A 17,219-nucleotide genomic window follows, 5' to 3' on the forward strand; every position below is an offset into this window, starting at 1 on the left:
GGGAGGGGTATAGCTAGCTGGGCACTTTATTCCGGGATGCAGTTATGACCCATTGGACATTGATTAGGGACAGGAGGTGTGAGGGCAGAAGCATGAGGTCATCAGTTTAGGGTAAGAGGAGAAAGAATAAAAGGGAACCTGAGGGGCAACGTTTTTACACAGAAGGTGATACACATATGGAATGAGATGCCAGCGAAAGTGGTTGAGGCGGGTACATTAACAACATTTAAAAGGCAGTTGGACAAATTGGAAAGGATTAGAAGGATATGGGCAAGTGTAGGGAAATGGGGTTAGCATGGACAGATATCTTGGTCAGCATGGACCAGTTTGGGCCAAAGGACCTGTCTCCATGCTCTATAATTCTATGACAGGATGGTGTGACTGCAAGTGAAGGGGATAAGGAGACCACTCAAGGACTGCAACTGGCCATGGGCTGGAGCAAGGGCCTATTCTCTAGGGTGGGGGTGTTCAAAACTAGGGGGTGTATTTTCAAGGTGAGAGGAGAAAGCTTTAAAAAGGACGTGGGGGGCAACCTTTTTACACAGAGTGGTCTGTTTGTGTAATGATCCGCCACGGGAAGTGGTGGATCCGGGTGCAGTTACAACGTTGAGAAAATATTTGGCTGGGTACATGAATGGAAGGGATTTTGAGGGATGTGGGCTAAAACGCGGACAGGTAGGACTAGTTTGGGAATGGCGTGGACGAGTTGGACCGAAGGGTCTGTTTCTGCACTGTTTGACTCTATAAGAGACCATGGACGCAGCTAACAAAATGCTGATCATTCCCAATTCAACAACTTCTGGTCTCCTTCCTGTCAGAAGGATGTTGTGAAACTTGAAAGAGTTCAGAAAAGATTTACAAGGATGTTGCCAGGGTTGGAGGATTTGGGCTATAGGGAGAGGTTGAATAGACTAGGGCTGTTTTCCCTAGAATGTCGGAGGCTGAGGGGTGACATTATGGAGGTTTATAAAATCATGAGGGGCATGGATAGGATAAATAGACAAAGTCTCTTCCCTGGCTGGGGGAGTCCAGAACTAGAGGGCAGAGGTTTAGGGTGAGAGGGGAAAGATATAAAAGAGACCTAAGGGGCAACATTTTCACGCAGAGGGTGATACGTGTATGGAATGAGCTGCCAGAGGAAGTGGTGGAGGCCAGTATGATTGCAACATTTAAAAGGCATCTGGATGGGGATATGAATAGGGAGGATTTTGAGGGATATGGGCCGGGGTGCTGACAGGTTGGACTAGATTGGGCTGGGATATTTGGTCGGCATGGACGAGTTGAACCGAAGGGTCTGTTTTCGTGCTATACATCTCTATGACTCTATGAATACGAGCAGAACCAGCCATTAAGATACATTGGAAGGTAGAAGACAGAGAGTGGTGATGGGGGGTTGCTTTTCAGACTAAAGGCCTGTGACCAGCAGTGCGCCACAAGGATCGATGTTGGATCCAATGTTTTTCGTCATTTATAGAAATGATGCGGATATGAATATAGGAGGTATGGCGAGTACAATTGCAGATGTCACCAAAATTGGAGGTGTAGTGGACAGTAAAGAAGGTTACCTCAGAGTACAACAGGACCTTGATCAAATGGGCCAATGGGCCGATGAGTGGCAGATGGAGTTTAATTTAGATAAATGTGAGGTGCTGCATTTTGGAAAGGCAAATCAGGGTAGACTTATACACCTAATTGTAAGGTCTTGGAGAGTATTGCTGAACAAAGAAACCCTGGTGTGCAGATTCAGTAAGTAGAGTCCTAGGTAGACAGGATAGTGTAGAAACAAGGTAAAAACAATGACTGCAGATGCTGGAAACCAGATTCTGGATTAATGGTGCTGGAAGAGCACAGCAGTTCAGGCAGCATCCAAGGAGCTTCGAAATCGAAGCTCCTTGGCTGCTGCCTGAACTGCTGTGCTCTTCCAGCACCACTAATCCAGGATAGCGTAGAAGGTGTTTCTACACACTGGCCTTAATTGGCCAATGCATTGAGTATAGAAGTTGTGGCTGTACAGGACATTGGTCAGGCAACTTTTGGAATACAGGGTGCAATTCTAGTCTGAAAATGTGTTGTTGGAAAAGCGCAGCAGGTCAGGCAGCATTCGAGGAGCAGGAAAATCGATGTTTCAGGCATGAGCCCTTCTTCAGGAAAGAGGAAAGTGTGCCAAGCAGGCCAAGATAAAAGGTAGTCCCTTGTGGTTGGAGGGTTCCTAGGCGGAAGATGAGGCGCTCTTCCTCCAGCTGTTGTGTTGCTATGGTCTGGCGATGGAGGAGTCCAAGGACCTGCATGTCCTCGGTGGAGTGGGAGGGGGAGTTGAAGTGTTGAGCCACGGGGTGGTTGGGTTGGTTGGTCCGGGTGTCCCAGAGGTGTTCTCTGAAATGCTCCGCAAGTAGGCGGCCTGTCTCCCCAATATACAGGAGGCCACGTTGGGTGCAGCAGATGAAGTAAATGATGTGTGTGGAGGTGCAGGTGAATTTGTGGCGGATATGGAAGGATCCCTTGGGGCCTTGGAGGGAAGTAAGGGGGGACGTGTGGGCGCAAGTTTTGCATTTCTTGCGGTTGCAGGGGAAGGCGCCGGGAGTGGAGATTGGGTTGATAGGGGGTGTGGACCTGACGAGGGAGTCCCGGAGAGAGTGGTCTTTTTGGAATGCTGATAGGGGAGGGGAGGGAAATATATCCCTGGTGGTGGGGTCCGTTTGGAGGTGGCGGAAATGACGACGGATGATACGATGTATATGGAGGTTGGTGGGGTGGTAGGTGAGGACCAGTGGGGTTCTGTCCTGGTGGCGATTGGAGGGGCGGGGCCCAAGGGCGGAGGAGCGGGAAGTGGAGGAGATGCAGTGGAGAGCATCATCGACTACGTCTGGGGGCAAATTGCGGTCTTTGAAGAAGGAGGCCTTCTGGGTTGTTCGGTATTGGAACTGGTCCTTCTGGGAGCAGATGCTGTGGAGATGAAGGATCTCCCTGCTATAGGAAGGATGTTTTAAAACTTGGAAGGGTTCAGAAAAGATTTACAAGGATATTGCCAGGGTTGGAGGGTTTGAGCTATAGAGAGAGGCTAAAAATGTTGCGGTTATTTTCCCTGGACCATCCAAGGCTGAGGGATGATCTCATAGAAGGTTATAAAGCCATGAATAGGGTGAATAGCCAAGGCCTTTTCCCCAGGATAAAACGACACGGCATAGGTTTAAGGTGAGGGGGAAAGATTTAAAAGGGACCTAAGGGGCAACGTTTTCATGCAGAGGGTGGTGTGTGTATGGAATGACCTGCTGGAGGAAATGGTGAAGGCTGTGAGAAAGCATGTAGCCTTAAATGTGACACATTTGCTGCGGAGAATGCAGGAAAGTATTTGTTCAGAGGAATTGGGGACATCTGTTCTTTGTGTCAATGGATCGGTTAAAATAAGATGATAAGATTTGTTCACTTGTGGAAATGTGGGAGTACTTCCTTCTCACGTCGGAGGCTGGAGGTGCACACATTTCGTAGTAGGACAACTAAATTTCTGGTTTATATCAAAGACTCTTAACAAAACTCATACGTAATAGGAAAAAAAAGTGTAATTTAATAAGTGGAGTGGAATATGCACGTAATAGAACAATCTTGATACATTTTCATGAATACCACACTAAGCAGATCTGAATTTATGAAACTCGGTTCCCTCATCTTGACTGTCCTGGAATGTGACTGTCTCAATACCCTTACAAGTTCGGAAAACACAAAGGCTGAAAGGGACATAGTAAGAACATTGTGTGAGTGATAGAGAGAAAACATTCTTTTGTAAATTACATTCACTGACTGAAGGGTTCAAGGGACACAGTGATGAGAGAGAGAGAGAGAGAGAGAGAGAGAATGGAAGCTGGTGGAAAGATTAACCCTTTATGGTCTGATTTGAATGAACACTGGCTTGTCATGGATTGAAGCCAGCGGATTGTATGTTGTTCCCTGGACCCCGAGATCCGGGAATGTTATGAATTTAATTTGCATTCTGGGAATATAAGATGATTTTAAAAGAAAAAGCCATTTTGTAAGATAATGATACCGGACATGTTAGGTAAGCAAGATTACCTTTTCTGCATAATTTACACTGGTCTCTCGTTATGGCCAAAACAATCGACCATCTGGCCTGGCTTAATCAAGGTTTCCCACTTTTTATGTGCATGTAGCTTAATTAGTCAAGCATACTCTGACCTGTCAATGAGTTTCTCTTCCTCTGCAAATGTTTGTCATTTTATTGCTGCTTATCTGATTAAGGACATGTGGTGTTTTTGTAATTTTAATAAAGACAGCTTATTTGCAGCAATAAGGGGAGTAGACTGAGAGAACTCTTAGGGGTAAGAGCTGGAGCCGCACTCTGCTAAAGGTTTTAGAACCTTAGCTCAAGCCTAGCTTGTAGCTATCTATGTTATAATGCAACATGATGCCATTGGTAAATAAAGGTAATAATTTAAACTAAACTGTCTGTAAGAGTTTTATATTCCAGTCTACTACAGAGTATGATTTCCGGGACAAATCAAGAGAGGCTACAGGTCGAGTCCATCAGGGATTGGATGTAGGTTTGCTCGCTGAGCTGGAAGCTTCATTTTCAGACATTTCGTCATCATACTAGGTAACATCTTCAGTGAGCCTCCGGATGAAGCTTCCAGAACCTCAACCTGAGCTATAAATCTTCTCAAAATCCATCAGGAATTCCCTGAGCCATCTCAAATAGGTATGTTAACAGCTGGTAAAACTACAACATTTAAAAAGCATCTGGATAGGTGTATGCATAGGAAGGGTTTAGAGGGATATGGGCCAAATATTAGCAAATGGAACTAAATTAATTTAGAAATCTGGCAGTATGGATGAGTTGGACTGAAGGATCTGCTTCCATGTTGTAAAGCTCTATGATACTGTCTATATCTTGCTGTATCCTATGACAATCCTCCTTATGATCCACAACTCTCCCAGTATTTGTATTACTCAAAAAAATTACTAATCAGACTAACTACATTCTTCTCCACATCATTTTATATATATTACAAAGAGGGGTACTAGCACTGATCCCTGCTAGTCAAAGACCTCCAGTCAGAAAAAGACTCCTTGCACCACTACTCTGTGCCTTCCATGACCAAACCATCCATCTTCAGATCCCATGTGACTTCACTTGCCTAATCAGTTTGAGTGGGGGACCTTGTCAAAGGCCTTGCAAAGCTGAAAATGTGTTGCTGGTAAAGCGCAGCAGGTCAGGCAGCATCCAAGGAGCAGGAGAATCGACGTATCGGGCATGAGCCCTTCTTCAGGAATGGCCTTGCAAAGTCAATGCTGACACCACCCACTACCCTACCCTCATCAATCATCTTTCTCACTTGCTCAAAAAATTCAAACAGGTTTGTAAGTCAGGGCCAACACCCCCAATAAAACAATGAATTTTAAAAAACCCTGCAGATACTGAAATCCAAAGAAGGCAAACGGGAGGCTGGAAGGACACAGCAAGCCAGGCAGCATCAGGAGGTGGAGAAGTCAGCGTTTCGGGTGTAACTCTTCTTCAGGACCTAAGGGGGAACTTTATCATGCAGAGGGTAGCGTGTGTATGGAATGAGCTGCTAGAGGGGCTTTTTCAGGACTGAAGAAGAGCTATACCCGAAATGTTGACTAATTAAGTGCTCAGTTATGTTTTGGTTGTTTACTCCCTGTTCTCAGACTCTATCTACTCTGGGCTGGCTGGATGTTTTTCAGGTGATGATCACTGCTCTGTCCATCCGCATTGACACTACCTCCCGGTCGCTGCTTGTTTCTCAGCCACTTTCACTCTCCCACCCATCCCGACCAACCGACCTGGTTCGCACCTCAGCTCTGTTAAAGTCCAGACGCCCCGTCGATGCCGGCCCAACGGCGTCTTTCCACCCGACTCCATCAGTTTCCGCGTGGCCGAGGCGAGCAACCGACGGACGCGAGGAGGCCACTGAGCCCCGCCTCCACCCCGGAGCGCGCGCCCCTTCACTTAACTCCTGCTGCCCTCCCATACAAAACACGACAAAGCGGATTGGCGCTGCCGGGTAACGGTCTCTCACCTGGGCACGAGATCGGCCTCGCGCGGACAGTGATGTTCAGTAGCTACCACGTCTTCCGTTATACACCTGCGCGCAGATAATATTCTGTTGATTCTTCAAAGCTGATTTGTGGCTTCTTTTATCATGTTTCCCTCTTGGGGTATTTCTTCTGGCACCGATTTTGGCCCCAAGATTCTGCATCCGGTCAGCATCTTCTAGAAATACGTCCTTTCTGATAAACTATTGTTACCAGCTGTCTTTGCTGTGTCTTATTCAGGCCAAAACTCGGAACACTTGCAGAGAGGATTTCAGTAAGTCTTTTTGACTTTGTTGTTATTTGCAAATTGGACGTTTTGTTTCAGTGGGGCATTACAATCACCAGACAATGGATCTTTACATTTTTTAACTCAAGTTTCTCATACAGCAACACACAAAATAGGATATCGACAAGTACTTTTTCTTTTGCTGGCTCGGATTTCAAAGTGAAATGGGGACTTTCAAGCCTGAAGTAACATCTATATTCCTGTTGGTCCTCAGTGTAGATTTTGTTTGCAGATTGTGAATAATCACTCTCCACTACGAATTTCATCCCATATCAAAATGGAATTGTTCACATCCAAAAGCTCTTTTTATTACTGTTTTTATATCCAGTCACAGTTGCTGTTGGATTTCCATCTGCTACCAAAGGGAATAACTCTGGTACAAACGTTTGCTTCCTTGCCCACTACTTTTAATTAGGTGAAATCCCTCTCATGTGACTCTGATCATTGGACCCCCCCGAGTTATCTCCTCCTTCCATCACACTTTAAAGATCTTTCATTCATCCAGATGTCTGTTGAGGTACACAAGGACAAGAGTTGGCCATTCAGTCCACTGAGCCTGTTCAGCCCATTCAATGAAATCATGGCTGACTCATGGTGTCCTAACTCCAAGACCCACCATTACTAAACAAAATCTTATTCATCTCAGATACACATAGCAGCAACTGTTGTTTGTGGGACAGAGTTCCAAACTTCTACCACCCTTTGTGTATAGAAGTACTTCCTTACACCTGAATGGTCTGGCTCAAATCTTTAGATTATGCCTCCTAATTCTAGAATCTCCAACTAGTGGAAATAGCTTATCTTTATGTCTTTTCCCATTAATATCTTGAAGGCTTTGATAAGTCTACCCCTAAACCTTTCAAATTCCAGAGAAAATAGGCCTACTTTGTATAATCTCTCCTTTTAACCCCTGAAGTCCAGATATAATTTTTGTAAACCTACATTGTACTCCCTCAAAGGCCTTTATGTCCTTCCCAAAGGTGCGGTGCCCAGATCTGCTCATAGTGTTCTAAGTGGGTCTAACCAGGGTTTTATATAGCTGCAGCATAACTTTGTTTATACTCAAGTCCTCTAGAAATAAAAGCCAGAATTCCATTAGCTTTCTTGATTATTTTCAGTACCTGTTTGTGGCATTTTAAAGATCTATACACTGAACTCCCAAGTTTATTTGGACACCCACTATATTTAACATCATAGTATCAAGAAAGGTTAGGTTAGATTCCCTACAGTATGGAAACTGGCCCTTTGGCCCAACAAGTCCACCCTGACCCTCTGAAGAGTAACCCACTCAGGCCCATTCCCCTACCCTATATTTACCCTGGCGAAGATGATTGCTGGAGATTAGAGTCAGGATGTGATGCTGGAAAAGCACAGCAGATCAGGCAGCATCCGAGGAGTAGGAAAATCGATATTTTGGACAAAAGCCCTTCCTGATGAAAGGCTTTTGCCTGAAACTTCGATTTTTTTTCTGCTCCTCTGATGCTGCCTGACCTGCCATGCTTTTCCAGCACCACATTCTTGACTATATTTATCCCTGACTAATGCATCTTACACTATTAGCAATTTAGCATAGCCAATTCACCTGACATGCACATCTTTTGGACTTTGGGAGGAAGTTGAAACTTTATTGCTGGAACAGCACAGCAGGTCAGGCAGCATCCAGGGAACAGGAGATTCAACGTTTCGGGCACAGGCCCTTCTTCAGGAATGAGCCATTTGGGAGGAAACCAGAGCATCTAGAGGAAACCCGTGCAGACACAGGGAGTATGTGCAAACTCCACACAGTCGCCTGAGGAGGGAAATGAATCAGAGTCCCTTAGTGCTGTGAGGCAGCAGTGCTAACCACTGAGCCACCGAGCCACCCGAAGTACCTAGAGCTATCCTTTTTAAGGACATTGAACTCCATCTGCCAGTTTTGCTAATTCACTTACTCTATCAATATCCCTTTGTAATTGTAAGGAGAAAGTGAGGACTGCAGATACTGGAGATCAGAGTCGAAAGTGTGACACTGGAAAAGCACAGCAGGTCAGGCAGCAACCGAGGGGCGGGAGAATCGATGTTTCGGGTATAAGCCCGTTCTCAGGAGTGAGGCTGAGGGTGCTGAGAGATAAATAGGAGGTGGGGCTGGGGGAAGGGTAGCTGGGAATGTCATAGTTAGGTGAAGATGGTGGGGACAAAGGTGATAGGTTGAAGAGGAGGATGCAGCAGAGAGCTGGGAAGGAAGAGGGCAGTGCCAAGTTGGAGGCTTGGACCTGGGATAAAATGGGATTTGGGGGGAATGAGTAAACTGGTGAAATCCACATTGAGCCATGTGGTTACAGGGTCCCAAGTTCCTTTCCCTTTATGTAACTTTAAAATTTCTTATTGATTTTGATGACCCTTGCAAGTTTCCTTTCATAGTCCCTTTTAGAAGCGTTAAGAAGCTGCTTTGAGGTCCTTTGCTGGTCTTTGTATCGTCCTCTTTCAGCAAGATCTGTGCTTTTTTTTAGTATCTTTGTCAGCCATTTCTTAGTTTTATGCAGTTCTTTATCTCTTTAGTTCTCCATTGCTATTTTTTCTCTGTGAAGCAGAGCTTTTACCTCTCTGGTGTATAAACTAGTTTTGTACTGCAGTAAATGTTTCTTTCAACTATTCTAAACAAACTGTTCTTCTGTTGTTTTACCCATTTGCTGATTTTACCAGTTTAAAGTGGATAGTCTTGGTCTATCAAAGTCAGCTTTACCACACCAATCAGTGCTATGTTCCATATCAAAAAGAATGCCCAATAATGTCACAAGAAAGTCAATGATCTTCTATGCTTCACAAGGCTAAATGCCACAATCATCTCTCCGCTAGGACCAACACTCACTCTAACTCTGCCATTGCACACACACCTCACCAAGACTCATGGACTAAACTGTCATCTTACAAGCATCATACCCACTCTGATTCTCCCAATATCCCCCAATATTATCTCTATTTAGTCGCAAAGCCATATGGCTCCTTCTGCCCACCTGATCTTTTCTCTTCTTGATTAGATCTTTCACATGACTCTCTGTTTTTCAGACAAATTCTAATGTTATTAGCTTGGGTTTTATGCCAAGTTTCCCATAAACCCCATTCATCAGACTCCCCTTCCATTGAGAAACTGATTTTTTTCTTCCAGTAACCCTAAACCTAATGCTTTGCTACCTTTCTCAGCATTAGTCTTGCCATATTAGGAGCGATAAAGTCTGCTCTATCTCTTTTTAACATAAATCGCAAACAGTAATAGTTATGGCTGTCATCCAAATAAATAAAGTGCTTTGAATTTAGCTTTCACCATTGCTCAAGGAAGCTTGTAATTCAAGGTGTATCCCAAGTCTTGGCACAATTACAAATCCAACTGAAAATACTCAAACCACCTTCATACTTTCATGTGACTTAGATGTTTGGTTAATAGCTTTAATAATTCAAAGTGCCAAATTTCCACAGTGCAAAGCAAATGTTCACACAGTTTAAATCAGTTAAAATCCAAAAACTCAACTCAGTGACCTCAGAAATATTAAACGTGTATGTCAAAATATGCTGTGCTAAGAGAAGAAAAATTGATTGAAGTATTTCATGCTTAAGGGTGGCAAGGTGCCTCACAATGCCAGGGACCTGGGATCAATTCCAGCCTTCAGTGACTGTGTGTGGAGTTTGCACAGTCTCCCCACGCCTGCGTGGGTTTCCTCTTGGCGCTCTGGTTTCTTCCTACAGCCCAAATATGTGCAGGTTTAGTGGATTAGCTGTGCTAAATTGCCCTGTCTTGTCCAGGGATGTGTAAATTTGGGTAAATGGGGATTGATTGGGTCTGGATGGGATGGCCTTCAGCAGGTCGGTGCAGACTCAATGGGCTCCATCTATACTGTAGGGATTCTATGATTCTATTAGTGTCAAGGAGAAGATCATACAGGGGTCATTATTTCTAGCAACACTTTTGACTTTTTTATGAGATAGACTTTGAAACAAAACAAATGTTGAAACTTCTTAGACATTCATAGTCAGGAAACCTCTAAACTTGACCTGCACAATTACCCACTTCTCACTTTCTGTAATTGTTCCACTCATGTTTCATTTCTCACAGCAGAGAATCAGTAGCCTTCAATAGCTTCAGTGCCAGTTCTCACACTCAAGTTTATTTGCTGTTGCCCTTTGAAACCAGTCTCTTTCTAAACTGATGCTTGTAATTTCACAGTCAGCTATGAAGGTTCACTGCTGTGTTTTTTTTTATGAACTCTAGAGCCATTCTTGAACCTTTCACGTAACCTCTCTGGAAACTCCTGCTTTCTCTTTCCTCCTGTTTCCAGTATCATTGTGTTTGATTTTTGTTTGAAGTTCCAAAGACAAAGCAAATCATAACTACAGTAATTACTGCTTCAAGAAATCAAGGAAATTAGCTCCAACACTGGAAAAAAAAATCTCTCCCATCCACCATTTTGGAATTTCTTGGTCAAGAAAAAAGAGGTTGAGACCGTGGAATTGAGTGAACCTCTCGAGGAGGAGTGTACTCAAGAGGGAAATCAGGAGGGCAAAAAGAGGACATCAGATCGCTTTGAAAAATAGGGTTAAGGAGAATCCAAAGAGATTCTACAAATACATTAAAGGCAAAGGTGTAACTAGGGAGAGAATAAGGCCCCTTAAAAATCAACAAGGCTGTCTGTATGTGGAACTGCAGGACATGGGGTGGCACAGTGGGTCAGTGGTTAGCATTGCTGCCTCACAGTGCCAGGGACCCGGGTTTGATTCCAGCCTCAGGTGACTGTCTATGTGGAGTTTGTACATTCTCCCCATGTCTGTGTGGGTTTCCTCCGTGTACTCTGGTCTCCTCCATCAATCCAAAGATGTACAGGTCAGGTGAATTGGCCATGCTAAATTGTTCGCAGTGTATAGGGATGTGTAGGTTAGATGCATTAGTCAGGGGATAAATTCATGGGAATGAATCTGGGTGGGTTACTCTTCAGAGGGTCGGTGTGTACTTGTTGGGCCGATGGACCTGTTTCCACATTGTAGGAATTCTATGGGGGTAGATACTGAATGAGTATTTTGCATCAGTATTTACTGTAGAGAAGGATATGGTAGCTAGAGGACTTCATGAAATAAACTGTTATATCTTGAAAGTGTCCATACTACAGAGGAGGAGGTGCTGGATGTCTTAAAATAGATAATAGTGGTTAAATCACTGGGACCTGATCAGGTGTATACAAGAACTTCATGGGAAGCTAGGGAAGTGATGTCTGGCCACTTCTTGAGGTGATGGATGAGTTGCTGGAAGACTGGAGGGTGGCCAATAAAGTGTTATTTAAGAAAGCTGGTAAAGAAAAGCAAGGGTACTATAGACTGGTAGGCCTGCCATCAGTGGTGGGTAAGTTGCTGGAGGAGATTCTAAGGGACAGAATCTGCATTGTATTTAGAGAGACAAGAACTGATTAGGGATGATCAATATGGCTTTGAGTATGGGAAATCTCACAAACTTGATTGAGTTTTTTGACCAAGTGACAAAGAAGATTGATGAAGGCAGAGCAGTGGCTGTTGTTCGACAAGATTCTGCATGGTAGACTGGTTAGCAAAGTTAGATTGCTTGGAATCCAGGGAAAACTAGCTATTTGGATACAAAATTGGGTTGAAGGTAGAAGATAGAGGTTGGTGGTGGAGGGTTGTTTTTTGAACTGGAGACCTGTGACCAGTGGTGTGCTACAAGGATCATTGCTGGGCGCACTGCTTTTTGTCATTTATATAAATGATTAGATGTGAACATAGGAGGAATCGTTAGTAAATTTGGAGATGACACCAAAATTGGTGGAGTAGTGGACAGTGAAGGTTTTCTCAGAGTACAACAGGACCCTGATCAGATGGGCCGATTGGCTGAGAAGTGGCTGATGGAGTTTAACTTAGATGAATGCGAGGTGTTGCATTTGGTAAGGCAAACCAGGTCAAGACTTATACACTCAATAGTAAGGTCCTGGGGAGTGTTACTGAACAAGGAGACCTTGGACTGCAGGTTCACAGTTCCTTGAAGGTGGAGTCACAGGTAAACAGGATAGTGAAGAAGGCATTTGGTACACTTGCCTTTATTGGTCAGTGCATTGAGTACAGGAGTTGGGACATCATGTTACAAACATTTGTTAGGCCACTTTTGGAATATTGCATTTAATTCTGGTTTCCCTTGTATGGGAAAGATGTTGTGAAATTTGAAAGGGTGCAGAAAAAATTTACGAGGATGCTGCCAGGGTTGGAGGGTTTGAGCTATAGGGAGAGGCTGAATAGGCTAGGGCTATTTTACCTAGAGGGTTGGAAGTTGAGGGGTGACCTTATAGAGGTTTATAAAACCATGAGGGACATGGATAGGGTGAACAATCAAAGTCTTTTTCCCAGGGTAGGGGAATCCAAAACTAGAGTTGGTTTAAAATGAGAGGGATAAAATATGAAAGGGACCTAAAGTGCAATCTTTTCGTGCAGATGGTTTTGCATTATTGGAATAAGCTGCAAGAGGATGTGGTGGAGGCTGAAACAATTACAACATTTGGAAGACATCTGGATGGGTACATGGATAACAAGGGTTTAAAATGATATGGGCCAATACTGGCAAATGGGTTTAGATTAATTTAGGATATCTGGTTGGCATGGACGAATTGGATGAAAGGGTCGGTTTCTGTGCTGTACACCTCTATGATGATCAAAAACGAAACTAATTATTTCACATATTTTATCATGGGCTTTTTCAACACAGATGTGTTCATGAACTGCCACAAAACTGCTGATTTACCACAATTGTCTCTGCTGTGAAGATTTCCTTCCTCAACTAGGTAAGCAATTGATCATGCCAGTCCTAGGATCCCAACATAGATTAAACTGTTCACACTGTAATAAACCGATAGTCCTTTTAGACTGTCTAACTCCGTTCTTATTAGTTATCACTCACATATAAGCCAAGATGAAACTCAATACATGGAGTATTTGTGCAGAAATTTTCAAGGAATAATTGAAAATGATATCCTTTTGTAGATCCTGGTAGAAACCATGACTTGTTCCCTATACTTTCTATGCGCATATGTTTGTACTCCAATTTAAAATTGAGCTCCAAAATTGTCAGGGCCCATAGCATTATTGTATCCAATTTACTAAGCTGTTTCAGATATCACCTAGGGTGAATCAAATTGGCCAGAAACTGGGAGCATACAGCGGGTCCTGTTTAAAGATGTTTCACTTGAAGACGTTTTACTTAAAAGGTATAAATAAAATAAGTGTTTAGAGTATCTCTTAGACCACAAACGTTTTAGACCACAATTTCTGTGTGGTCTGCCTTCTCTCAAGAACTTCCCCGATGCTTATGCTCCCATATTCAGTTCTCCTGTCCTTCTTCCTATTCCTGCCCCTGCCCTCAGTTCTGTTCACCCACTACCATCGTTGAAAATCTTAAACTTCTTGCCTTTAAACCTTAGTTATTTGCATTCTCTGTTACCCACTATTCACAGTATGGAATTAAGATCTGGGCACCACCTAATCATAGAATCCTTACTGTGTGGAAGCACGCCTTTCAGCCCATTGAGTCCACACCAATTCTCTGAAGAGCACCCCACCCAGACCCACACCCTTACCCTGTCTGTGTAATTCTGTACTTCCCATGTCTAACACACCTAGCCTGCACATCGCTGGAGACTATGGACAATTTAGCACCGCGAATCTACCTAGCCTGCACATCTTTGGACAATGAGAGGAAACTGGAGCATCCAGAGGAAAGCCAAGGTGATATCGTGAGAGTGTGCAAACTCCACCCAGACAGTCACCCAAGGCTAGAATCAAACCCAGGTCCCTGGTGCTGTGAGGCAGCAGTACTAACCATTGAGCTACAGGCTTTCTTTTACAAATAATAATTTATTTTATTTTACAAGTTATTTTAGTGGGGAATACATAGAGCTGCATGTATATAGACCAATATTTCAATCTGTGTGTTATTTCTTATGAGCAAATGATGTCTGCAGGAACCTAACTCTGGCTTTAACATTAAATCACTTGGGATACAGTGCTTCACTTAAAGTCACAATTTTGCAGGAACTAAACCACAGTTTTAAGTGAGGATTTCCATCACTGAACAATATTGTGACTGTACTCCAAATGTAATACTAAGAAGTTTGATCTAAGTCTTTGTATGAGGAAATCCACTCCTGGTCCTTAGGCTATAGGAAAGAGTGATGCTGAAAATTAATGATAAAGAAAAGATTACAGACACAGAAAATAATACAGTCAGTGAGAATGCAAACTGTATTTTAGTCATTTATTAGGGCATTGAACGTATTCAATTATCCAAATTAACACAGCAAGTAGAATAACAGGCTACACATGGTGTGCTGAAATATGTATAATATAGGTTATATACTGGAATATTTTTTAAAAAGTGGGTTTTGGTTAGTTCAAGGTATTTTGTTTAGCAAAAATGGTCAGTAAGTAATTTGGACAGTGACTAAATACATAATTTCTAAGAAGGCATATGACTTCAGCCAAGTTAAGCAAGCATAAAGGTGTTAGTGTATAAAATGTTTACACTGCTGGGTTTATGATAAGCAGAGCAAACACATTAAGGCAATTAGTTTAATTTTGACTTCAGAACAGAAAGTTCAAAGTTAATTCACAAAAACCTGCAGTTTAGTTTCAAAAAATAGCAACATTTCTCTGAGCAGTGAAAAAGTATTTTCCTTTTCAGGCCAGGGGAATCAGCCACCTCAGCAGAAGTGGTTTATTGGCCATGAAGCTTCCAAACAGGGAGAATTTGAATAGAAATAGAACAGTACAGTGCAGGAACAGGCCCTTTGGCCCACAATGTTGTGCCGAACATGATGCCAAATTAAACTAATTCCTTCTGCTTGCCCATGGTCCATATTCCTCCATTCCTTGCTTATTCATGTGCCTTTTCTAAAATCCCCTTAAATGCCTCAATTGTAGTTACATGCACCATTACCCATGGCAGCGCATTCCAGACTCCTACCACTATGTATAAAAAAAAACAACTTGCCCCTCACATCTCATAGAGTCATAGAGATGTACAGCATGGAAACAGACCCTTTGGTCCAACCTGTCCATGCCAACCAGATATCCCAACCCAATCTAGTCCCACCTGCCAGCACTCAGCCCATATCACTCCAAACCCTTCCTATTCATATACCCGTCCAAATGCCTCTTAAATGTTGCAATTGTACCAGCCTCCACCACCTCCTCTGGCAGCTCATTCCATACACGTACCACCCTCTGCGTGAAAAAGTTGCCCCTTAGGTATCTATTATATCTTTCCCCTCTCACCCTAAACCTATGCCCTCTAGTTCTGGACTCCCCGACCCCAGGGAACTTTGAACTTTGTCCCTCTTACTTTAAATGTTGCCCCTGTAGAATTAGACATTTCAACTCTGGGGAAAAAGATTATCTATGCCTCTCATAATTTTATAAACTTCTACCAGGTGTCCCCTCAGCCTCCGCGGCTCTAGAGAAAACAACCCTAGTTTGTCGTAATGGCTCATACCCTCTAATCCTGGCACCATCCTGATAAACATCTTCGACATCCTCTCCAAAGCCTCCACATCCTTCCTGTAATGTGTCAACCAGAATTGAATGCAATACTCCAAGTGCAGCCTAACTAAAGTTTTACAAAGGTGCAACATCAGTTCCTGACACTGGTACTCAATGCCACTGACCAATAAAGCATGCCGTATGCCTTCTCTACTACCCCATCTACTTGTAAGACCATAAGACATAGGAGCAGAAATTAGGTGTTTCAGCCCATCGAGTCTGGTCTGCCATTCAATCATGGCTGAAAACTTTCTCAATCCCATTAGATTCATCGAATCATAGAATCCCTACAGTATGGAAACAAGCCCTTTGGTCCAACAAGTCCATACCGACCCTCCAAAGAGTAACCCAACCAGACCCATTCCCTTACCCTATTATCCTTTATTTACCCCTGACTAATGCAGCTTTCCTACACATCCCTGAACACCATGGACAATTTAGTATGGCCAATTCACCTAACCTGCACATCTTTGGATTGTGGGAGAAAACCAGAGCACCAGGAGGAAACCCACGCAGACATGGGGAAAATGTGCAAACTCCACACAACAGTCGCCCAAGGCTGGAATCAAACCCAGGTCTGTGGTGCTATGGGGCAGCAGTGCTAACCACTGAGCCACTGTGCATTCCCCCCTCCCAGGTAGTAGAGATGTGCAGCACGGAAACAGACCCCTCGGTCCAACATGTCCATGCCGACCAGATATCCAATCCAATTTGTCAGCACCTGGCCCATATCTCTCTCAACTCTTCCTATTCATGTACCTATCCAAATGCCTTTTAAATGTTGTAATTGTACCAGCCTTTACCACTTCCTCTGGCAACTCATTCCATACACACCACCCTTTGCATGAATAAGCTCTCCCACTTTCTCTCCAAAACCCTTGATCCCCTTGACAATCAAGAACTTATCTATCTCCATTTTAAATATACTCAGTGACCTGGCTTCCTCAGCCTTCTGTGATGGTGAATTCCATAGATTCACCACTCGCTGGCTGAAGATGTTTGGAGGGGGTTTAAACTGACTCTGCAGGGGCATGGGAACCTAGACTTTAGCTTTAGGGTGCAGGACCTGGAGTGTAGGGAGGTTAGGAACATGGCATCAATTTCAAAGGAGGGTGCCTGTAAACAGGAAGTGGGTTGGAAGTGTGTATACTTCAATACGAAATAAGGTAGGTGAACTTGCAGCGTGGGTTGGTACCTGGGACTTCGATGTTGTGGCTATTACGGAGACATGGCTAGAACAGGGACAGGATTGGCTGGTGCAGGTTCCAGGATTTAAATGTTTGAGTAGGGGCAGAGGGGGGGGTAAAAG

The 17,219-nt window shown here is 43.7% G+C and overlaps 1 long non-coding RNA gene across 1 annotated transcript in view; it reads left to right on the plus strand.

Annotated features, from left to right (window-relative positions):
* The first annotated feature begins 6,056 nt into the window (after positions 1 to 6,056).
* The window catches only part of LOC122551444, a 14,221-nt gene continuing 3,058 nt past the window's right edge, over positions 6,057 to 17,219 (plus strand). The window contains exons 1-2 of the long non-coding RNA XR_006312102.1: positions 6,057 to 6,340; positions 13,083 to 13,158. This is a non-coding gene — a long non-coding RNA (uncharacterized LOC122551444). The remainder of the gene's footprint in view (positions 6,341 to 13,082; positions 13,159 to 17,219) is intronic.

Source organism: Chiloscyllium plagiosum, chromosome 7 (assembly GCF_004010195.1).
Source record: "Chiloscyllium plagiosum isolate BGI_BamShark_2017 chromosome 7, ASM401019v2, whole genome shotgun sequence".
Lineage (NCBI taxonomy): Eukaryota > Metazoa > Chordata > Chondrichthyes > Orectolobiformes > Hemiscylliidae > Chiloscyllium > Chiloscyllium plagiosum.